Raw genomic sequence first — 24,815 nt, forward strand, 5'->3', positions numbered from 1 at the left:
TATTCAGGTCTTCTGTCCATTTTTTAAATTGGATCAAGTTTGGATTTTTTTTCTTTTTGTTTTTGCAATTCAGTTGTAAGAGCTCCTTATATTTTTGGGATATTAACTCCTTATCCAATATACTATTTGCAAATATTTTCTCCCATTCCATAGGTTGCCTTTTCATTTTGTTGTTTCTTTTGCTGTGCAGAAGTTTTTTTGTTTGATGTGGACCCATTTATTTACTTTTGCTTTTATTGTTTGTATTTTTGATGATATATTCAAAAAATGTTATTGCCAAGAAGAATGTCAAAGAGCTTTTTTCCCTATGTTTTCTTCTATGAGTTTTTATAGTTTCAGGTTTTATGTTTGAGTCTTTAATCCATGTCAAGTTAATTTTTGTGAGTGGTGTTAAATAGGGGTCCAATTTCATTCTCCTGCATGTGATTATCCAGTATTCTCAATACAATTTATTAAAGGGACTATCTTTTATCCATTGAGTAGTCTTGGCTCCCTTGTCAAATATTAGTTCACTGTATAAGTGGGAGGGTTTATTTCTGGGCTTTTGATTCTGTTCCATTGGGCTGTATATCTGTTTTTATGCCACTACCATACCATTTTGATTACTATAGATTAGCAATATCGTTTGAAATCAGAAAGTATGATACCTCCAGCTTCATTCTTTCTCAGGATTGCTTTGGCTATATATGGGATCTTTTGTGGTTCCATATGAATTTTAGCAAGTTTTTTTCTACTTCTGTGAAAAGATGCCATTGAAATTTTGATAGAGATTGCATTAAATCTATAGATGGTTTGGGTAGTACGGACATATTAATAATATTATTTCTTCTGATCCATGAACATGGGATATCTTTCCAATTTATTTGTGTCTTCTTCAATTTATTTCATGAAAATCTTATAGTTTTCAATTACATCTTGGTTAAATTTATTCATCTCCTTGGTTAAATTTATTCCTAAGTATTTTGTTGCTTATGATGCTATTGTCAATGGGATTTTTTTAAATTTATTTTTCAGATACTTTGCTGTTAATGCATAGAAACACAATTCATTTCTGTGTGCTGATTTTGAATCCTGCTACTTTACTGGATTTGTTGATTAATTTTAAGTTTTTTGGTAGAATTTTAAAAATTTTCTATATATAAAATCATATCATTTGCAAATAAAGACAATTTTATGTCTTCTTTTCTGATCTGGATGCCTTTTACTTCTTCTTCTTGCCTGACTGCTCCAGCTAGAACTTCTAGTACTATGTTGAATGAGAGTGATGAGAGTGGGCAACCTTTTCTTGTTCTTGATCTTAGAGAAAAAGTTTTCAACATTTTACCACTGAGTATGATGTTAGCTGGGGGCTTGTCATATATGGCCTTTTATGCACTGAGGCATGTTCCTTCTATACTCAATTTGTTCAGTTTTTATCATGAAAGGATGCTGTATTTTGTCAGATGATTTTTCTGTATCTATTGAGATGATCACATGATTTTTATCTTTTATTTGATTAATGTGGTGTATCACATTTATTGATTTGCAGATGTTTAACCATCCTTGCATGCTTGGGATAATCCTACTTGACCATGGGGTATAAGCTTTGTAATGTGCTGTTGAATTCAGTTTGCTGATATTTTGATGGGAATGTTTGCATCTGTATTCACCAAAGATATCTGTATAGTTTTCTTTCCTTGTCTTGTCCTTATTTGGCTTTGGTATCAGGGTAATGCTGGCTTTGTAAAATGAGTTTGAGCGTTTTCTCCCTTCTTTTGTTTCTTGGAAGAGTTTGAGCAGGATTGGCACTAATTCTTCTTTAAATGTTTGTTAGAATTAACCAGGGAAACCATCTGGGCAAGACTCCTCCCAGGTCACTTGGTATATGGTGCTGTATCCCACAGCTCCCTCAAAAGCACTTTTGTCTGTGGATGGATTCCAAATTGTTGTTGTTGAGTAGAGGATCTGAGTGAGAGATGTCTTATTCAATCATGTGGTTACATCACTGCCTCATGGGTATTTTATACTTTGGGTTATAATCCAATACTACTTTATTTATTTTGTTGTTCAAATTGTTCTAGCTTTGGCCATTGGGAGTTCTTTCAGTTGGCTGCTGTGTCCCTTTGACATATCCCCATTACTGTGGTCAAGTATCTCAAAATATGAAAAACACAATTCCTTTACAAATTTATAGAGAACATGTATCAAAAAAATTTTATTTAATTAATGAGGGAAGCACAGGATGACAAAAATAGTTCAAAGGATAATACAAAAAACTGCTGCATACACACACACAGACACACACATACACACATATATCTGACTCTGACCCTCTTGCCTTCCTCATGTACATATGTACAGAGGGTGCCAAAAAATATATACACATTTTAAAAAAGGAAAAACGTGTATTAAAATTGTAATACTCAACATATACCAATAACAAAAGATGAATACAAGTCATGTGTATACATTTTTTTGGCACCCCCGGTATATACAATGCATATATATACACATATGTATACACTATACATATATATGCATACATACTCGTATACATACATTTATATTAAAAAACTAATGTTGAAGACAGCTAAATTAGGTACAAAAAAGCTTAATGTCATACAGTGCATTAAACCATAATAGGGGTTAACTTCTGTCATGAAGGAAATCATATGTAGCTTTGTGGTTAGCAGAAAAATGGACCCCTAAAGATGTCCACATTGTGATCCCTGGAATTTGCAAATGTGATTAAGGATCTTGTGATGGAGAGATTATTCTGGATTATCCAGGTGGGCCCAATGTAATCACAAGGGGTCCTTATATGACAAAGAGAAAGACAAGAGGTTCAGAGTCAGGAAGAAATTGGAAGATGCTGTCTTTAAAGATGGAGAAAGGGGCCAAGAGCCAAGAAATGTAGGCAGCTTCTAGAAGCTGGAAAATACAAGGGACTGGATTCTTCCCTAGAACCTACAAAAGAAAAGTAGCCCTAACATCTTGATGTTAGCCCAGATAAACCCATTTAGAACTCTGACCTCTGGAATTGTAAGATAATAAACTTTTGTTTTGTTAAGGCACTAAATTTGTGGTAATTTGTTAACAGCACCAATAGGAAACTAATATAATCTCTACTAGGCAGAACTAATTTGGATCTTATCAGTTTCCTACCAGTTATCACTTCACTTTAAGGATTCTGGGCTCTAATCAATAGTCAATCATGAATCAAAATTACCCTCTGCTAAAGACCTAGATGATCCCTGGATGGGCTTGATTGGACAATGATCTAGTATTGTGTTGACAACACATACAGTAATCTTTTCTGTTTTATTTCCAAGCTTTGAATTTCCTTTCTTAACATCTATTTGCTCTGCCCCTATTTCTCTCTGAAATGCTGACATACTTCCATCCCACCCCTCCCTCATAATCTATTCATCAACCAAGTCTATACATCAAACAACATCATTCCTGAAGCTAGAATTTATAAGTATGTGTTTCTTGTTGTTTCTTCAAGCAGGATACAGTAACACGACACACTCCCTTCATTCTATTTTTCCTCTGTGATGACCTGCTCAGCTACTACCCGATGTCAGGTTGATTTGTTCAGCCCAGCAACCTTGCAGAAAGAGTACCAAGTCATACACAGAAATATTTTAAAATGGACATTATAAAGGCTAGGAAGAGTTGAATAGAGGAGGGAAAGTTTATAATGACAGTGGCATTAGGCTAACAGACATGACCGGAATCTTTCAAAAGGGGAGGAAACTGCCTGGCCATCAAATCTCATCATAAGATAATGTCCTTTCGAAGCCCAATTAGGAGTCCAAAACCATCAAGGGCCCCAAGTAAGGGAGTCATGCTCTCCTATACATCTGCAGTGACAATGGGATCTTCCAGAGCCATGCCACAGGGTCAACCTTCCCATCTCCAGCCTTCTGCTGTCAGATCCATCCTCAGGGCCCCACCTAGCCTTTTCTTCAGAAAACACTTATCAGCTCACACTGTCTTCAAGTCTCCTTTCAATTCCAGGGCAGGCCCTCAAGTGCCTCTGTCATCCATCTGGCTTCACTCCAGCTATCCACCTTTAAGAAATAAATACCACTTGATCTAGTGCAGTGGTTTTCATACTTAAGAATTTGTCAACATCTCCGGAAGGCTCGTTAAAATGCAGATTGCTGGACTCCACCCCAGGAGTTTCTGATTCTGTATGTTAGGAGTAGGGCTCAAGAATGCGCATTCTAACAAGGTCCCAGGAGATGATGGTGCCGTTTCAGAGGGCATATGCATACTCTGAGAACCACCACCAGAAAATGAGCCTGGACTAATCCTTACCTGAGCATGTTTACAAGAATTAAAAGTGGCCCCTTGTGAGAGGAGACTTTCGGGTGATGAAATTGTTCCATATCTTTATTGGCACATAGTCACACTGGTACATACATTTGTCAAACTCATCACACTATCCACTTAAAGTCAGTGTGTTTTATTGTGTGTAAATGATGCTTCAATAAAATTGATTTAAAACATTTAAAAAGTAATAGAATCATGTGCTCCTATACATTTGTAGTGACATAGCTGGTCAATCATCATCCAGTAAGTATTTACTGAGTCCCTTCTTGGTGACAAGCACCCTGGTACATTCTGAGAATATAAGAGTGGATAAGCTGGTGATCTTGTCCTAAAATTTCTCCCAATCTAAAGATGGATACTGAGAAGTATACTGCCAACTACGATATTATATATAGTAAACGAGAGAACAGGAGAAAGGCAAAGGCCCATAGGACATTGCACTAGACATGACCATTTCTCCCAACCACTATTCTTTTCCTTAAAAAAAACCACCTGTCCGAAGTTGTGGCAGAGAAAGTGACTTTGGGTGCCACCTACCCTTTCATCCCCTGGGCCACAGCTCGCTGGAGCGAGGGTGACCCCTGACCCAAGAGGGATCAATGCAGGTGTTTGGGATCAATATGAGGCTGAGATAGCTAGCTGTGAGAGCTGCAGGGTTTAGGACTGCGGGAGACGTGTGTAAGCCAAGAGGGTAAGTCAAGTCACAAGCAGGGAAACCAGGAAGCAAGCTCCTGCAGAGCTAGGGAGATGCCTGCCGAGGTTCTGGCTCCTCTGAGGCCTGGCTCTAGGTATGCTTTGCAGGGAGCGCTGGGAGAGTCTTCTGGAGGAGTGGCTCTCGGATATGCAGAAGAATCACCCAGGCAGTTTGTTTACAGGCCAGTTACTCAGACTCCTGGTACACCATGTGTAAGCACTACACAGGCCACAGGGCTGGTTGCTTCTAACAAGCACCCCAGTGACCCGGAGAGTAGTCTGTGGGTACCAGTCTGAGAAACACTACCCTACATCCACGTGTTTGTTTTTTAACTTAAATCTCTTAAGTGGGATCCAGTTCTTAAAACCAAAAAGCTCTCATTAAAGCAGTGCATATTGCCAAATTAGGGAAGTTAAGGAAAGCCAAAGGCCAAAGTGTGAAAGTGTGATGTGGGTCTGCATGGATAAGTGAGAATTAGTCAGCTAAATGTGTGTGTGTGTGTGTGTGTGTGTGTGTGTGTGTGTGTGTGTGTGTGTCTGGGGAGGGGACAGGAGGAGGGTTGTGCAAAGGACCTAAGTCAAAAGAGTTTAGTATATTTGGAGATCCAAAGGTCTCTTGATAAGGGTAGTGCTAGGTATGTGGTATGTGGTGTGTGGTGAGAGAGAGAGAGAGAGAGAGACAGAGACAGAGACAGAGACAGAGAGACAGAGAGAGAGAAACACTTCCCAACAATCAGGAAGGCTCTTTTGAAAAAGTTACCTTTTGCTGGGTTTTGGGCTGCCATCTTCTATTAATATTTTCCCTAACTAGACCGCTTTTTCTCTCTGGCTAGCTTCTCTGACATTTCTAGAATCAAAACCCAGCATTTTAAAAGAGTATTGAATGCAAAAGCCTATAGGGAAGAGCTTTGGGCTTTGTGCCCTGCGGCACAGAACACCTGCTAGGAGCCTCTGTGTGAGGCCTGTGCTCACCTGGCAGCGTGAGGGAGGTGACACCCAGGAAGCAACCTGCCCTAGACGGGACAAAGCACATGGAACAATACTCCTCTTCTCCTCCCCGAGGGTAGGAAATTCTAAGGTGTACTTTCTATGGCATCTCGGAGCATCCCCATGAGACAGGTCCAGGGCCCAGCAGTGGTGACCTGCATCCTTCTTGCCTATTTACACAAGCCCTGCTCCTGCTCCTTGAGGTCTCCTCCCAAAATAGAACACGGGCACCCAAGCCCTTGTCTCCCCTCTGCTGTGGGGGAAGCTCAAGCTAACACAGGTGAACAGCAACAATAACGAAAGGGAAGAATGCAAGTCAGAAAAATATTAGGAACACTTAGTTATCCCCCCTGGTCTTACCTGAAGAGTAAATGGGGCTTGTTCAGGCCTGTGGCACTCTCTTTGTTCGCTGTGTTACAGATATTCCCATGAGCATACCCTTAGTTCTGTCTGGAGTGAGTGCATATTTTATTCTGGGGATCAGCATTTCCAATCCTATTTGGATTCAAGGTCAGATTAAGTTTCTCTCAGTGGAGCTTGATGGAAACTTCGGTGAAGTTGCTGCTGGTTCTGTGGGAAGGACAGCTCCTTCCTATACCTATTCTAACTCTCTATGAGAGGCACCTTCCCACAGTGGCTGCTCACCCACACCTGGTGTCTTGCTGGGCCCTATGCCTGAAGAAGGCACTTTGATTTCTGCCTCTGAGGATCCCCATTGGGCTTCAGGACCCAAAGAACTTCCTGACAGCCTATCATCAGTCTCCAGTTGGACTTTTTGGTCTTCAGAAGTCCTGCTCTCTCCCCTTTGTCTGTCTCTCTTTAATTGGTTTGCCCTGAGCATGTTTTTCCTATCTCAAGCCACCATCACCATTTGCCTAAAGCATGGTTACAGCTTCCTCCTAACCTGGACTTTCATTCCACATTTCCCACCTAGTAAACATCCCATGTGACTTTCTTTGAAAATGCGAATCAGGTCATGCCACCTCTCTGTTTCTGATATCCACTGGCTTGCCACCCCGGTTTCCCCAAAAATAAGACCTAGCCGGTCAAGCAGCTCTAATGAGTCTTTTGGAGCAAAAATATAAGACCCAGTATTGTATTATGTTATATTATATTATATTATATTATATTATATTATATTATATTATATTATATTATATTATATTATATCATATCATATCATATCATATCATATCATATCATATCATATTATTATACTATAATTATGTTATATTAAAGACCCGGTCTTAGGGTAAAATAAGACCGGGTTTTATATTAATTTTTGCTCCAAAAGATGCATTAGAGCTGATTGTCCGGCTAGGTCTTATTTTCAGGGAAACATGGTAGAATAAAATACAAACCCTCAATCAGTAAGGCCCCCCCCCCCCATTCATCTTGCCTCACCTTTCTCTTCCTGTTCTTTGTGTTCCAGCCACACCTGCCCATTCTCTGCTCCTAAAACCTACAAAGCAGGTTCCTAGTTCTGGGCCTTTGCACCAGCCAAGCCCCCTAGCCTGGAATGCTCACCCCAGCCGGGGCTTAGCCTCGAAATGTGTACTCGACTGTAAAGACTGATCCCAACCCCACATTTACACAGAATGTCATGCAAGGCTAAGGGCAGGGTGGGTACCCACTCCTTCCACTCCTGGCTGGGTCTTTCTCAGCCTTCTGATCATCTGAAAGACAGGCTTCCTCACTGCCAGTCCAAAGTCACACTCCCTTCCCAAGTGACACTCGTCCTCCAGGTCCCTCACACAATTAACCACAGACACTCAGTAAATGTTTCCTGAGTGAATAAACCCCAAGCAAGTTGTGAAGTTGCACATGTTTGGGGGTACTTCAGTTACTTCACTTACTATTCTAAGCCATTGTCCAAATGAGGTTATTTGGCTGCGAGAGGCCTTAGAGTCAAAGGTGTTGTTTTAGAAACCAGTCCTACACTAGTTAGGTTAAGTAATGCTAATGTCTGTAAAAACCAGCCCCCAAATCTCAGCGGGCTAGCACCTTCAAGGTTGCCTTCTCAGGGTGTTATGACCCAATGCAGGTCAGCTGTGGCGGGGGGGGGGGGGGGGGAGGAATGGGAATCCATGCAGTTTGGGAATCCCAGGCTCCTTCCTTCCAGTGAGCCTACCAACCCCACTGGGAGACTTTGGGTCCCGCACTGGACCTTCTGCATCCAGAAGACAAAGGAGGGAAGAGGAAGTCGGGAGAGTAGCAGAGGCCAGAAATAGAAACAGCATTAAGACTTCTACCCATGTGTCCCCTGCCGGAACTCAGCCTCTCCCCCTCAACTGCCACCCCAGTACTCCAGGAGAGACTGATTAATGTCTTCTAGCTGTGTACTGCCCAGGAGGCAAAAGGAGTGGGTACCCGCCCCTCCCATTAGCCTTCAGATGATATTTTGTGTAAATACGGGGCTGAGGTCGGTCTTTCCACTCAAGTACACATTTCCAGGCTGAAGCACCACTGCTGTCTGCTGCTGTTGCAGAGATGCAAACTTGAGATGGAAGCAGAAATAAACCCCTTCTCCCATCCTCCTGCACCCCTATCTCCAGTCTGCCATTGACAGAGCCTAATCCGGAGCCAGCTAAAAGGAGGTGTGGTCAATGCAGCCTGCAAACTTCTACCCTGGATTAGAGGACAACAGGATGGGCCTGGAGATGAGAATCAATAGATGAATAAGCAGCAGAGTGTTGAGTTTATTCATTCAGCAGAGATAACCAAAAGGCTGCAAACCGCAGGTTACCTCAGGTTATTTTTCTAAGGCCTTTTGCAAAGATCCTTCCTCTGAGGGAGCAATCCTCAGGAATCCATCCACATATGCAGAAAGCAAAAGCAAAAAACAAAAAGAAACAAAACAGGAAGTGTTAATGTATTTGGAAAAAACTTTCTGACCACTTGGAAAGGCCATAAAATAACATTAAAAAATTAGAGTAAGGTAAGCACCAAAATGTTCAGCTCTAAGTAAAATGGGCAGAATGGTGGTATGGTGATTATTCTGCTAGGAAGTAGATTTCAAGCATTTGCATGAAGGATGAAGAAATTGACCCAGCCCCACTGAGAATGAGAGCTTTGTAGTTATTTAGAATGGGGCTTTGAACCTTGAAAGCTATTGAAATGCTTAAGGTACAATAAGGCCAACGCCTATTAATCCACGGAAAGCCAAAATGGTGGGCAGGGGTGTAGGTGGGAGAGTTTAGTGTAGCACTCAGGTATTCAGTGGGGTAGCAATTTCCAGCAGGAAGCAGATCTCCTCAGTCTTCTAATTTGCCATCCTGAGTCCATGGCTTTTGCCTTCGAAGTCACAAAATGGCTGTTGAAGCTCCAGCCATCACATCTGTGTTCTAGGCAGGAGAAGGAGGATGGAAAAGCAGAAGAGCAGCCCTCCTACCTGAGTCAGCTCCCAACTGGGACCCTTGCCAGAAGTCCCATGAAATACTTGTACCTCACTGGGCGGCACTTGGTCACCCAACCACATTATTAATAGTGTGGAAGGGCAGCATAGTGTCTTAGTAAAGCATGTTATCAGTTCAAATAAAACTGGGTTCCGTTACTAAGAATGGAGGAATTTGGTATCAGGTAGGCTACTAGCAGTTGGCACAGACACTAAGGATGTGGCTTTCCAGATTCACCCGGACAAGCGCTGCTGATGAAGACATTTAGTTCTCCCCTGACTAGCTGGTTCCCCCACCTCCACAGGCCACCCTCACACCCCCTATGCAGGGTGTGTCTTAGTGAGCAGTCAGAAGACACCACCCCAGGGAGCCTGTCCACTTTTCATCAGACATATCCTTTGCCCTAAATGGACTACAGGCTCACCTTGGAGATGTTGCGGGTTCAGATGCAGGTACTTACTGCCCTAAAGTAACTACCACAGTAACGGGACTCATAGTCTTTTTGCTGCTGGGGGATCTTGCTTTCAGTTTATAAAAACCACAACACCCGTGAAGCACAATAAAGCGAAGTGCAATAAAATAAGGCATGTCTGTACCTCCTGTACCGGAGATAGGGAAATGTTTGCTGCCCACAGTAGTCTGAGGGGACATACGGTTTATGCTGACCTGTTAACTTACCATGAGATCATCCAAACCCTCCAGAAATTCGCACAATGAATTCCAGATCTCAGAGCCAGCAGGTACAAGGTTACTGTTGATAAAACTGCCTGAGCTGGTCATGGTCAACAGCTCAGCACTGTGAATGATAATGATATGAACAGCATCGATAGCCATCTGTCATTGATTGGTGCCTATGTGCCCAGAACTGTGCTGGGCATTTTACCCCTGGAGGCCCACTGCAAAGTACTAAATATGGTAATGCACGCAACAGTCTCACAAGAGGTTGGGGCTAATTTCTTATTCAACATCATCCAGTTAGTAAGTGGCAGAGCTAGGATTCAACTCAGGTCTTCCTGGCTCCAACTCCCATGATCTTTCTAGTAACTCAACTCTGGCTAAGGCTAAGTCATGTGTCTCACCCTTACAGCAGTTGGAATACAAGTTCTGGGTTTTAACAGAGACCGAGTTTAAGAACGGTTTCGATTAATTCTGTTTCAAGTCCAAGTCCAAGGGGAGGTGGTCTGGCAGCTGACGTGGGCTGACAGGACAGCGCTGCTCCACACGGATGGAGAGGGACCCAGACACCTTCCCCCTTGATGCTCTCTCTGCCAGACCCTGGTGTTGGAAGAGCTCATCCAGAGGATGTGATCGCTGGTTGATCCACAAGCTGGACCCAGGCAATCGAGGCTTCCAACGCCCGTCCTTGTAATGTATTCTGCCCTGCTTTCCATTTCAAAGATTCAGCCTGGAGAGATCAATGTGTTGTTGAGACTATTTGGACTGCCTCTGGACTCAGACCCCGAAGTGGGAGGGACCTTGGAGCCACCACTGAGACACCCCAAAGTGAAGGGCTGGGCAGGCCTGGCATGTACGCGATGCTCACTATCGACATGCAGGCTGACCTCACTCAGGCCTCGATACGGGTGCCGTGAAAAATTCTAGGTCAAGTAAGGGTTCACAAGACCCAGGCTAAGCCCTCCAAAGTCCTCGCACTGCTCACTCTTAGAAAGTCACAGAAGCCCCCCGGTAAGGGCAGCCCCAAGCCTGCACTGCACACACTGACTCTAGTTCTAAGGAGCACTGAAGTCGGTGTTGTGGGTGCTCCTCCCACGCACCCTTCTCCTGACGGCTTAGGACACCCGGGCCTGCTCCTACCTGCCCCAGCCGCATTTCTCCCCCAACATCTCTCTGCAGCTGCTAGTCCTACTTCGCCCAGCAGACGATACACAGGAAGCACTAGGAAGTAGCACCCCACTTCTCAGAAGTAGCTCTCCATTAGTGAATCCCATGAGCCGCTGTACAGTAAGCAGCCCAGCTCCCTTGCCCCTCCGATGGGACCGTCACACTGCACTGCATGACACTGTATGTGCGCACCAGGCTGGTGATCGAATTCCCCCGTGGAATGGACTTCTACCAGCCCGCTATGGTGCTGCATCGATAACACACTTTATTCTGGCTGCCTTCCATTCCTTATCTCATTTCCTGACCACTACTGGTGCTTCCTGCACTTCCCAAATAAACTATTTGCAGTCTATCTCAGGATATGCTTTTGGATGAACCCAAATAAGACCACCACTGTGAGAAGTTAGGATACCCATGGGGGTAACAGACTGGCACAGGCTCTAAGTTACCTGACCCACATTTTTTTTTAATGTACCAAAGGTTTTAATATGTGATATCCTAATTCTCACAATAACCTGATGTCTGTGTCTGATGATACCTCCATATTTTTTTTATTTTTCAATTACAGTTGACATGCAGTATTATTTTATGTTAGTTTCAGATGCACACCATAGTGATTAGACACATATATATAATTTATGAAGTGATTCCTCCTGATAAGTCTAGTACCCACCTGGCACCATTCATAATTATTACAATATTATTGACTATATTTCCTATGCTATACTTTACATCCTTGTGACTACTTTGTAACTATCAATTTGTAAGCCTGACCCAGATTTGAATTCTGGCTAGCTGAGTGGTGCTGGAAAAATTATTTGACTTTTTGGTACCTCAGTTTCTTTATCTGTAAAATGGAGCCAATTATAGCCACCTTGCAAAACTGTAAAATTTTAAACAGAACAGTTCCTCTAATGTCCCTAGCACTGACCCTAGCACACAGCAGGCATTCAACAAAAGTCAGCTTCCTTTCTTTCTCATTCCCATTGTATGAATGAGGAAACTGAGGCTCAGGAAGGTGTCCTGGCCTGTACAAGGTTATAAATGCAGTGAAGTGGCAGATCTGGGATTCAAAAACAAATACCTTTCTGGTTCCGAATCTCCTTAGAACTTTTCCATTTAGCCTCAAATATTTACTCCAGGGTCTAAATTATCCCGTTTGATACACAAAATCATTTTAAACTTCACGTTCCCAGGTCTTCCTTTCACACTGTGCTGCACAGACAACACATCCAGTTTCTGATTCCCACATTCTGGTGCCATTCACACCCTTTGCTATTTATGTCCTCAGTCCTGGGGTCTGGTTCACTCTCTCCCTCACCTGGCTGTGACACACTCTTCTAATTTGGGTGCAAAGATTTTTACAAGTACATCTCTAATTAAAACACAATGTCAATGAAAATTGAACACCAGGAGAAGATGGCAGGTAACCCAGGGCAGAGCCAACGTACATGTAAGTGTTTTACCCTTGTATACAGGTGATGTGTCTTCAGTGTTCATCTAAAAGAGCACTCCGAGCTTCAAATTGGGGTGCAGCCCTGCCGAGCACTGGCCGCATGGAAACCATGAATGGTCAGCAGTACTGAACGTTTCCAAATGTATTCCCTTAAGTACAGTGTCATGTGACCCCACAGCAGGCCAACTCCAAACAGCAGAAAAGCAGAGGCACAGACAAAAAGGAAAACTGAAGTCAGTCTGTTCAACGTACTCAGAATTTTGTAATTAGAAATCTAGAAAGAAGCTATTTTATTTCAGCATACATTTAAGTTTGGGGTCATTTTAAAAATGAAATTTTATTTTGAAATATATATATTGGCAAGACATAATCTTTCAGGGACTAGACTTTGAAGGGTCCTACATGTAACCTGCATCTAGATAGGGTGACCAACTCATCCCAGTTTACCCAGGACATCCCAGTTTTAGTACTGAGTCCCTTATCCAGGGAAATTTCTCAGCCCTGGGCAAACCATGATGGTTGGTCACCCTATTAGAAAACAAATTTGATTTGCAAATCTCCTCTTTTAAAATACAAATCTCAGGTAGGTGAACACAACCCACCAATTACACTCTAGGGATTTGGATTAGATTGCTCCTCACATAATACTCCACTAAAATAGTACCACTTGAAGAATCCATAAAGATCTTCTAATGAGGGAATCACAAATTCAGATGCCTATAGGGGCAAGGCTTCAATAAGTGAAGAAGGTCATTAGCACAAAAACTTTCTGTCTATTCTTTACTTACACAAGGAAATATACCCTACTCTTCTATGTGATGGACAAACATCTTTTTACCCAACAAAACTTGCCCAAGCATGATGAAAAACATGGGCAATTCTCAATTGACCTCAGTGGTAAGGCTAGGGTTTTCTTAGTCTGATTTCCTCCCGAAGTCGACCTTGGAAAAAGATTCAAGTATAAGGTATTTACCTGAGAGGTGAAATTGGGGAAATGAAACAAGGAAGGAAAGGCTACCAAAAAAAGAGTGTCCTACTAAATCTACTATAACCATGGGTGATTGGAGTTTCACGCCATGGGGAAACTCTCAGAAATGGTGCAGAATATATACCTTAGTGTAGTCACACAACAGCCTAGCCAACTGTCCCCCCATGTCTTTCCTTAAGGAAAGAAGAGTCTGTGAGACTGTGCCTTTCTGGGTCTTTGTTCCATCCTTATGTTTATACCTTATGTCTCTCTGTCTGGTCCCCAAAAGATGGTTTGCAGCCAAAGATGGGTAAGATATCTCATGGGAGATACAACCTAAGCCAGGCAGAACTGAGTGGGGACCCCCAATGAGCTGCCTTAGAAAAATATGGGAAGGGGCCTTGCCTCCCCTTCCCCCTGCCCAGGAAAAGCTGTTGCCGGTTCTGCCTTTTCCCTGGCACCTGTTTGTGAGAGAAGTTACAAAAACAATAAAGGTCAGTTCTCTCCACTTAGCTAAATGGAACTGTTACAAAATAAGAGACTTGACCCTTCTGACCCTGAGAAGGTACATACCTTGATTAGGACATCGTGGGACCTTGTGCTTCAGCTGTTGACTGACAAAGGGTGATTGAGATAAATATTTTTCTGTTATGATGTGTGAGTTTCAGAGACCGTGTATGAAACAATGTTGCTTTCTCTTGTTTTTGCATACCTATTCAATAAAAAACCCCAGTCGGCCATATTCTGGGCTCTAGTCCTCTGAGACTGAGAGACCTCTGGCCTTCGGAGAGATTTAACTGCATTAAGTCTCTGTTTGTTTCTTTCTTAAAAACTTAACCCAAACCGCCCCCTCTCGCACCCTCACTGCCCGTGTTGCGCTGGACGGACACCTTAGTTATCCCACCAGATAGGCAAGGGAGCTAGGATATCCATATGCTAAACCCTTCATCACTACAGGAAGTTACTTCCCCAACACTGCCCACCCACCACTTCCACAGTCAGAGAAAGTCCTCAGACAAAAAAATACAGGTGCTGGCACTGGGAAGGCATGGTGGCTGCACTGAAGTAGCAAGGACAAGGCTATGAGCTGTGCAGCAGGAGCATCTGCTACAACCATCGGTGGTGGAGCCCTTGGGCCACCGTCACTCAGCGCGAGTCAACAGCTCCCATGCACGAATACAGCCAGTGTTGCTAGAGCTTCTGACTTTTTAACAGAAACCAGAAATCCAGAATTTTTGTGGCGTCTCCTGATTCATAATTGCTGATGATTAGTTCAAATATTTAGAAAACAATCTAGAGGCCAACTGGACTCTCTGTAGGCAGAACTCAAGCCTGTGAGCAACCAGTTTACATCTACTAATCTAGGTGAACCCCTTTATTTTACTGCTGGGGAAAACAAGGCCTTAGAGGGAAGTAAGATGCCTAAGGACACACGGCAAATTAAAGATTATCTGGAGTCTAGAACCCAGTTCCCCATAACTCCCAGGCCAGGGCCTCCCTAACTCACTGTGCTAACAAGCCCTAACTTCACTAACAAACCTCATTCCTCGAACCACACATCCATCCAGAACAAGAGCCCTGTCACTGCCCATCACTTCACTCAGAGCAAAGCAAGTCTCCATTCTTCCCATCAATACATAACAATATTTGGTTTCACTAGAAACGGATTCATTATGATTTTTAATTTCACAAGAAGTTAAAGACAGAAAACCAACTGTGGGGACAGAGCCCCAGAAAGCAGTTTCCAGGCTCTCAGCCTCACGTGGAAAGGTGCTAGCTCAGGTAGTAAATGGCCATCAACTGTGATTGGATGGCCACCAGCTGTGGCTAGTTGGCCTTCAGCTGTAACCAGTGAGCCATTGACCACTAATATAACTGCTGTGGCTACGCTAGCAGCAAATGGGGGCTAGCAAGAAGATGATGGCTGAACCTGCAAGCAGTGCAGTGAGGGTTGAGAATTGTGTGGCTCCTGCTTTTGTTTCTCCAACCCAACCACCAGCGAGAATATATAGTGGTATGACTCCCCTACCTATGGCTCCGTGGGTGTTCCTTTTTGACCTCACCATATCCTGCGTTCTTATGTGGGAAGCGGGAGCAGAGACCCCGCCGGACGCCATGCACAACTGTCATGCGGGAGACCCTGCTCGCTGCGCCATTTGTCGTGCGCAGAGGCCTGCTCGCCGCGCCATTTTTCAGGCGGGGCGGCCTGCAGGGTCTCTGCTCCCGCTCCCCACACAAGAATGCAGGATATGGTGAGGCCAAAAAGGAACACCCACGGAGCCATAGGTAGGGGAGTCATACCACTATGGTCTCACTGGAGGCTGGGCCCACCGGACGCGAGACCTGCCGTCTGCCTTTCTGCCAACCGACCAATGACTCTCCTCCACTCTCCTCGACCCTGTTCCTCTCCTCTCTTCCGCTCTCCTCAGCTCTGCTCGGCTCCTCGGCAGTCCTCGTCAGTCCTCGGCTCTCCTCCGTAGCCACAGCAGCTATACCAGCGGCCAATCGGCTAACCGGCCACAGCCGACAGCCAATCAGCCACAGCCGAGCCAGCACCTTTCCACGTGAGGCCGAGAGCCTGCAAACTACTCTCCAGGGCTCCGTCCCCACAACGACACATGGCGCAGCGAGCAGGATATGGTGTTGGCTGAAACTCTCCGGAATATACTAGAGCAGTTTACATATATAAAAGCTTAGTTTCATAGGCAGGATATGGTGCCGGCCAAAGCTCTCCGAAGAGTGGTGGAGCAGTTTGTGTATATAAACACTCAGTCTCTGGAAGACCAGGAGGAGCAGTTGCCGGAGAGCTGGATCTCCGTGGAGGGGTGGGAAGACATGGACAGTTCCCCACCAGCAAAGGCCGGAGAAAGCAAAGGTCGTTGCGGCCCTGTGAGCTGGGAAGTCCTTGCTCAGGCAGCCCGGATGCAGGACTTGTAGTCCCAGGAGGAAACACTTGCTGAGTCCTCCATGGGAGATGCGGGTGAGGTCAAGGTCGTCCCTCACCCCCAGGACAGCCCTGGCGAATGACTATGGACTATGGGGAATTGCCTTCTATCCCTAATTTAATGGAGTGCTTGACTGTTTGTTTGGGAACACACCACCATGTAGTGGAACTGGCGGATGTTTGCTTTTCTGTTTTGACCAGCCGCCGTGGAGAATATGTAAGCACCTTGACTGTGAGTTGCTGTTGTTCCAGCATGTGCCCTGAGAGGCCCAGGGGAGTGTCGGTGCGCTGGAGACCCTGGCTGGGCCCAGGAGGTCTGGCTGTGCCCTGAGAGAGTGGCAGTGCCCTGAGAGGCCCTGGCTGAGCCCAGGAAGTCTGGCTGTGCCCAGAGAGAGTGGCAGTGCCCTGAGAGCCCTGGCTGAGTCCAGGAAGTCTGGCTGTGCCCAGAGAAAGGGGCAGTGCCCTGAGAGCCCTGGCTGTGTCCAGGAAGTCTGGCTGAGCCCAGAGAGAATGGCAGTGCCCTGAGAAACCCTGACTGTGTCCGGGAAGACTGGTGGTACCCTAAGAATCCCAGGAAGTCTGGCTGTGCCCAAAAGCACTGGTGGTGCCCTGAGAAACCCTGGCTGTGCCCAGAGAGCCTGGCTGTGTCCAGGATATTGCATTCACCTCCAGGCTCCTTGCACAGGGCCCCTCGCGGAAGATGCTTGTCACATAGATTGTGAGGCGAGAGCATGTAGGGGTGGAGTGTGGGGACAGAGCCTCAGAAAGCAGTTTCCAGGCTCTTGGCCTCACATAGAAAGGTGCTGGCTCAGGTAGTAAATGGCCATCAACTGTGATTGGATGGCCACCAGCTGTGGCTAGTTGGCCATCAGCTGTAACCAGTGAGCCATTGGCCACTAATATAACTGCTGTGCTAGCAGAAAAAAAGGGGGCTAGCAAGAAGGTGGTGGCTGAACCTGCAAGCGGTGCGATGAGGGTTGAGAATTGTGTGGCTCCTGCTTTTGTTTCTCCAACCCAGCCGCCAGCAAGAATATAGTGGTGTGACACCCCTATCTATGGCTCCGTGGATGTTCCTTTTTGGCCTCACTTTGTCCTGAGTTCTTATGTGGGGAGCGGGAGCAGAGACCCCACCGGACGCCCCGCACGACACCAAGGCACAGAGCAATTAAGATACTTCCTTAACACGTTGCGAACGGCGGGGTTTAAATCCCTCGTGAAGATTCTCGTGATCCGTTCGCAACGTGTTAAGGGGAGATCAAAGATGGCAGAGTAGATAAACACTGTACCTGCTTCCTCAATGAACAAACTAAAATTACAACTAAATTATAGAACAATCAACCCGGAGAACCATCTGAAGTTTGGCAGAATATAAGTTTTATAACTAAGGATAACAAGAAGAAACCACGTCGAGACTGACAGGAGGGACAGAGACGCGGAACCGGCTAACCCCAAACCTCCATCTAGCGGTTGAGAACCAGGAGGGATAGCTCAGCCGCAGATGTTGCCCCCAGAGGAGCAAGGGACCCCAGCCCCACACCAGCCTCCCCAGCCCAAAGTATTGGTGCTGAGAAGTGGAGCCCCCACAACACCTGGTTGTGAAAAACAGTGGGGATTCTGCCCACCCAGGTGGGACAGGAGGCCACGGGAAACCCAGGCATCCTTTTAAAGTGCCTGCACAGACTCTCACTCACAGGCACTCACCTCCGGTTCCAGTGGAGGGACAGTAACTCGGGGGGTGTCAGAGACATTCGGGGGGCAGACTGAGGAGTGTGGCTTCATGAGGAAGGCTTGAGGACAGCTGGCATTTTCCGCGAGTGGGTTCCTGATCCCATGCAGCTGGCAGGCAGGCACCATCTTTCCTGTGTTGGCCCGCCCCCTACGCTTACCGCCAAATCTGAATCTAACTGGTCTGGTGAGTTCCGCCCTGCTAACTCACTGGGAATTCCCACCCGTTCTCAGGAATTTTTTTTGCTTTCCTGTTCCTGAATCCCGAGAAAAGTTGGTTGGAAAATTGGGAAAATTGGCTCCTTGAACCCAGGTGGTTGGTAGTATTGGCCATCACTTTGTGCAGAAAACAGTTTATATCTCAGGATTACGGGAACGGGAAAGTGAAAAAAATTCCTGAGAATGGGCGGGAATTCCGGCCTGGAAACCCTAGTTCTTAGCACCCTGCTTGGGACCTGCTAACTCTTCAGAGGAGTCCTATAATTAGGAGTAAAAGTGACCACAGAAGAAAAAATACCTGTGATCATTTATACAGAAGCACTCAGCCCCACACAATTCAGTTGTCAACGAGTCACAGGGTGAAGGCAAGGAACACAAAGTGATGCTTATTGTGAGGAGCCCAAGTCAAGGAAAGGTCTAACTACACTTATATACTCCATGTAAAAAAGTAGATAAATTTGTGCTATGTTGTTATCAAAGGTAGTTCAAGCGACAAATAGTGTGGATAGGCAGAGGTAAGCTTTAAACACTTGGGAAAATCATGTAAGTGAAACAAGTGACTTATTTCTTGACAATGCTATATAAATCAGACTGCCTAAGGAGTGGGAAAAAATGTTTGCATTGTGTACTCTGAAAGAAGACAAAGTTACACTTCCACTCTATTATTATAGTGAAAGATCTATTGAGTAGCATGAAAACTCCCTGAGAAACTGTCAATTTTTAAATACCCTGTTGTGCGGGAGACCCTGCTCGCTGCGCCATTTGTCGTGCGGGAGACCCTGCTCGCTGCGCCATTTGTCGTGCGGGGAGGCCTGCGGGGTCTCTGCTCCCGCTCCCCATACAAGAACGCAGGATATGGTGAGGCCAAAAAGGAACACCCACGGAGCCATAGGTAGGGGAGTCATACCACTATATTCTCGCCGGCAGCACTATACTCTCACTGGAGGCTGGATCCACACTGTCCGCAAACCGCCATCCACGCTTGCCAGCCCAGCCGCCATCTTCTTGCTAGCCCCCATTCTTCTCTTCTCTCCCTCTCTCTCTCTCTCTGCTAGCGTAGCCACAGCAGTTATATTAGTGGCCAATGGCTCACGGGTTACAGCTGACGGCCAACTAGCCACAGCTGATGGCCATCCAATCACAGTTGATGGCCATTTACTACCTGAGCCAGCACCTGTCTATGTGAGGCTGAGAGCCTGCAAACTACTTTCTGGGGCTCTGCCCCCACATACCCTTTATCATTTTCACAGCTTTTCTGAGATCTAAAAAGGAGCAATGAGTTTTCCAGTATGCTTTTCCAAGTTCAATGTCAGAAAGTACGAGAACTACTTGTAATGTTAACTGCTTAAAGCAGCTGAGTCATTGCAAAAATGATTTTACTCTTAATTTTTGAACCAAACTTTTGACCTCTAACAAATTGGACACCCGATTCTTTTAGGCAGTGAAAATTCAGCTAGATTGAGAACGTAGAGGTATATAAAATAGCACACTTTTTTTTCTCTTAAAGATACAAATTGTGTTTAACACAGTGGAGCAAATTACCATGACATGACATGTCCTCAATTTAAGTTCCATTGCCCCATTGGGTGGGACTCTCCGGTCCCAGTCTAGGGCCACATGGTTTTCATTACTTAATCAGGATCCTGCATTTCAACTTGCACATTTAACGAGATGCAGTTCATTTGTGATGGCCTCAAACATCCTTACCTTTCCCGATTTTTCAAAAAGCCACACTATCCTAATGTCTTCAGATTTGTCTAAACATTGAAAGGCTACTTGATATGACAAGTTACACCAAATATTATTTCTACTGCACAGCAAATCATTTTACTGAAATGTTTCCCGAACACACTACTGATAAGGAAGCACTTTTAAATGCATTTATTTATCTGAGTCTTTTTCTTTTTAAAGCTAAAATGAGAATAGTGCAACAGGTATGGATGTGGGGACAGAGCCAGAAGTGCAGTTTCCAGGCTCTCAGCCTCATGTGGAAAGGTGCTGGCTCAGGTAGTAAATGGCCATCAACTGTGGTTGGATGGCCACCAGCTGTGGCTAGTTGGCTGTCAGCTGTAACCAGTGAGCCATTGGCCACTAATATAACTGCTGTGGCTACGCTAGCAGCAAATGGGGGCTATCAAGAAGATGGTGGCTAAGCTAGCAAGCGGCGGTGTAGTGGTGTGGCGTGGTGGAGTGTGGATTACGGATTGCAGAGAGGCGAATTGCACTAGCAAGTGAGGTTGGTTGCCCAAGACAAGGGACGGTGGGCGGCGGATCGTGTGGCTCCTGCCTCCTGTGTCTCCAATCCAGCCGCCAGTGAGACTACAGTGGTGTGACTCCCCTATCTATGGCTCCGTGGGTGTTCCTTTTTGGCCTCACCATGTCCTGCGTTCTTATGTGGGGAGCGGGAGCTGAGACCCCGCAGGCCGCCTCACATGACAAATGGTGCAGTGAGCAGGGTATGGTGTCCACCGAAACTCTCTGAAAGGTAATGGAGCAGTTTGTGTGTATGAACACTCAGTCTGAGGAAGACCAGGAGGAGCAGCTGCTGGAGAGCTGGACCCCTGTGGAGGGGTGGGAAGACGTGGATGGTTCCCCAACCTGCATAGGCTGGAGAAAGCAAAGGTCATTGCGGCTCCATGGCTGGGAAGTGCTTGCTGAGGCCCTCACCCCCAGGTTGGGGAGGTCTTGGAGCCCTCGCCCTGCGGAGAGGGCACACATTGTGAGACTAACACACAGCCCTGGCGAATGACTGTGGACTATGGGGAATGGGTTCCATCCCTAATTTAATGGAGCACTTGACTGTTTGCTTGGGAACGTACCACCATATAGTGGAACTGGTGGATGTTTGCTTTTGTGTCTTGACCGGCTGCCATAGAGAATATGTAAGCACCTTGACTGTGAGTTGCTGTTGTTCCAGCATGGTACCCTGAGAGGCCCAGAGAGAGTGGCAGTGCCCTGAGAACCCTGGCTGAGTCCAGGAAGTCTGGCTGAGCCCAGAGAGAGTGGCAGTGCCCTGAGAGCCCTGGCTGAGTCCAGGAAGTCTGGCTGTGCCCATTGAGAGTGGCAGTGCCCTGAGAAACCCTGGCTGTGTACGGGGAGACTGGTGGTACCCTAAGAAGCCCAGGAAGTCTGGCTGTGCCCAGAAGTACTGATGGTGCCCTGAGAAACCCTGGCTGTGCCCAGAGAGCCTGGCTGTGTCCAGGATATTGCATTCACCTCCAGGCTCCTCACACAGGGCCCCTCGTGGAAGACGCTTGTCGGGTAGATTGTGAGGCGAGACCCTGTAGGTGTGGAGTGTGGGGACAGAGTCAGGAGTGCAGTTTCCAGGCTCTCGGACTCACATGGAAAGGTGCTGGCTCAGGTAGTAAATGGCCATCAACTGTGGTTGGATGGCCATCAGCTGTGGCTAGTTGGCCATCAGCTGTAACCAGTGAACCATTGGCCACTAATATAACTGCTGTGGCTACGCTAGCAGAAAATGGGGGCTAGCAAGAAGATGGTGGCTGAGCTAGCAAGCGGTGGTGTAGTGGCGTGGCGTGGTGGAGTGCAGATTACGGGTTGCAGAGAGGCGAATTGCACTAGCAAGTGAGTGTGGTTGCCAGAGACAAGGGACTGTGGATCATGTGGCTCCTGCCTCCTGTGTCTCCAACCCAGCCACCAGTGAGACTATAGTGGTATGACTCCCCTATCTATGGCTCCGTGGGTGTTCCTTTTTGGCCTCACCATGTCCTGTGTTCTTATGTGGGGAGTGGGAGCTGAGACCCCGCAGGCCACCCTGCACGACAACAGATAAAGTGCAGGGTACACGCTTCTATTTATTCACAGCGTCGAGGTTTAGAGGTGGAAGGAACCTCAAATGTCACCACCCACTTCACAATCCAGGGAGCTAATTAACACAGCTCAGTTGGGTCTACTGCTGAGATGGGATTAGAAGTCACCCTTCCTGATTCTCTACCCTGTGCCACCCCAGCCCTTTCTCCTCAACTCCTCCTTCATCTGGCAGAACCCTGCCTGAGTACTCAACTTGGATGAAGCAGGGCCAGAGCTGGCTCTGTGATTTGCGCATGTGTAAGCCTCCCAATCAGGTCACATATGGTCCCCCGGCTCTTTTGCAATGACTGAATTAATGGAATGGGCTCAGTCAGGTGAAACAAGGGAAGCCTGAAAACAATCCTCAGCTGCACCCATTGTTGGGTCCCCTACCGACGCTGTCGGCTGTTAGAAGCACCAGCTGGAAGATGGATGCTGGTATTCCAGAAAGACCTTTTGGATCAGAAGAGGCTGTGACGGGCCCCATGCTGTGGCAGAGGCATAATTATTTCCAATAACTGTCTGTGGAGACAGAGCCAGGAGTGCAGTTTCCAGGCTCTCGGCCTCATGTGGAAAGGTGCTGGCTCAGGTAGTAAATGGCCATCAACTGTGATTGGATGGCCATCAGCTGTGGCTAGTTGGCCGTCAGCTGTAACCAGTGAGCCATTGGCCACTAATATAACTGCTGTGGCTACGCTAGCAGAAAATGGGGGCTAGCAGGAAGATGGTGGCTGGGCTAGCAAAGAGGATTGCAGTTAACACGGCGGATTACAGCTAGCAAGTGAGGTTGGTTGGCAGAGAGAAGAGGACCACAGGTTGCGGTTAGTGTGGCTCCTGCTTCCTGTGTCTCCAACACAGCCGCCAGTGAGACTATAGTGGTATGACTCCCCTACCTATGGCTCCGTGGGTGTTCCTTTTTGGCCTCACCATGTCCTGTGTTCTTATGCGGGGAGCAGGACTAGAGATCCCGCATGACGTCCCACATGCCACCCCGCATTGCACTGTCTCTCTAGGCTCTCTCTCGGTGATTTCCAAAGGAAAGTGCCTCCTCACTGCAACAAAACATTCAGTGCTTATTAGGGGTGTGTGGGAGGCACAGTTTTGAACTTATTTCTTATGTAAGGTCACAATGCCAAAAACTGCCGTCTGTTAATAGGTTTATTTGGCAAGGCAGAAAAGAGTATCATCAACTTTGGATGTGTGCTCAGGATCTGTTTTCAGGGGCAATATCCTCATCTGAAATAAGATGGGCCATGAGAATCTCCTGTGAGGGGTGCTTTCTGGAGAGAAAGCTAAATTTCTCAGGCTGCGCCTGGCAGGGATTGTATCAAAGAGCACAGACTGGGTTATGAGTTTGAATTCCAGGCCTGTCACTTACCAGCTGTGTGATTTTGAACAAGTCACACAGCCTCTCCAAGCCTCCGTTGCCACTTCAGTGAAGTGCGGGTTATTATGCGTCATTGTGGAGACAGAAATGACCCACTGCATGGAAAGCACTTGGCAAGTGACTGGTACTTACAGGGACTCAATGGGGACTACCTATTATCTCCAGGCATGGGGCATGTTCTCTGAAGGGGGACGTTATTCTCACTGAAGGTCCAGACTCATTCTGTGTTGATCAGATTGTTGCTGAAGTCTCCACTTTGCACGTGTGGGTCCTGGGAGTCTTCCCTGTTACTTGTACCCTCCCTCCTGCTTGGCAAGCCAGTCTTGGAGCTCTCCTCTCCCTGCTGTGCAGCCAAAGTGAACTCACACCCTCCCGCTGCAGCAGCTCTGGGGCAACCGCGGCTGCACCTGTCACTGGTGTCACACTTTGTCTGCATGGGGGACTTTACCTACCACGTCCACTCACATCTTCTCAACTAGATGAAGCTTCTGGCAGACAGGGGATTACCTTACAGTCATTTGTATCCTCAACAGCACTGGGAAAATGTCCAAGAATCTTCTGGACATTTGCTCTCTGACCCCCTGCGAGGTAAAGTGTGGTCCAGAGACTGGCATCTCCTGAGAGCTCCTTAAAAATGCAGAATCTCAGGCTCCACCCCAGACCTGCTGAGCCAGAATCTGATCCCCAGTGATTCAAGGGTACAAAGTTGGAGAAACACAGCCCTGGTCTAGAATTTCCCAGCCTTCGGTCATCCACCTCTTCCCTTCACAGGTTTAGCCATTTTCCAATACCACTCTCACTGTGTTTTAACCAAAAACGTATATTTTAAATGGCGCGATGTCTTGCTTAGCTTCATCCTAAGCAATAACATCCAGTCAGTTAGTAGTTGTTTGGCAAGGCAGAAAGGAATATATTATTTAAAAATATTTGAATTTCTAAGTGAAAACATTTTTTTCTTGTACACGTTAAATAAATACATTATCATTACTAAAATGACTCTCCATCTATCATCTAAAATTAACTTCCATACCACAGGAGTTCACCTAGCCCACTTCAGTAAACACAGCTCT

The 24,815-nt window shown here is 46.1% G+C and overlaps 1 protein-coding gene across 4 annotated transcripts in view; it reads right to left on the minus strand.

The window, feature by feature from the left end:
- The window catches only part of FRMD4B (FERM domain containing 4B), a 375,301-nt gene that overhangs the window by 343,912 nt on the left and 6,574 nt on the right, over positions 1-24,815 (minus strand). The gene's annotated exons all lie outside the window — the stretch shown is intronic.

This window comes from Rhinolophus sinicus, linkage group LG10 (genome assembly GCF_036562045.2).
Source record: "Rhinolophus sinicus isolate RSC01 linkage group LG10, ASM3656204v1, whole genome shotgun sequence".
NCBI lineage: Eukaryota > Metazoa > Chordata > Mammalia > Chiroptera > Rhinolophidae > Rhinolophus > Rhinolophus sinicus.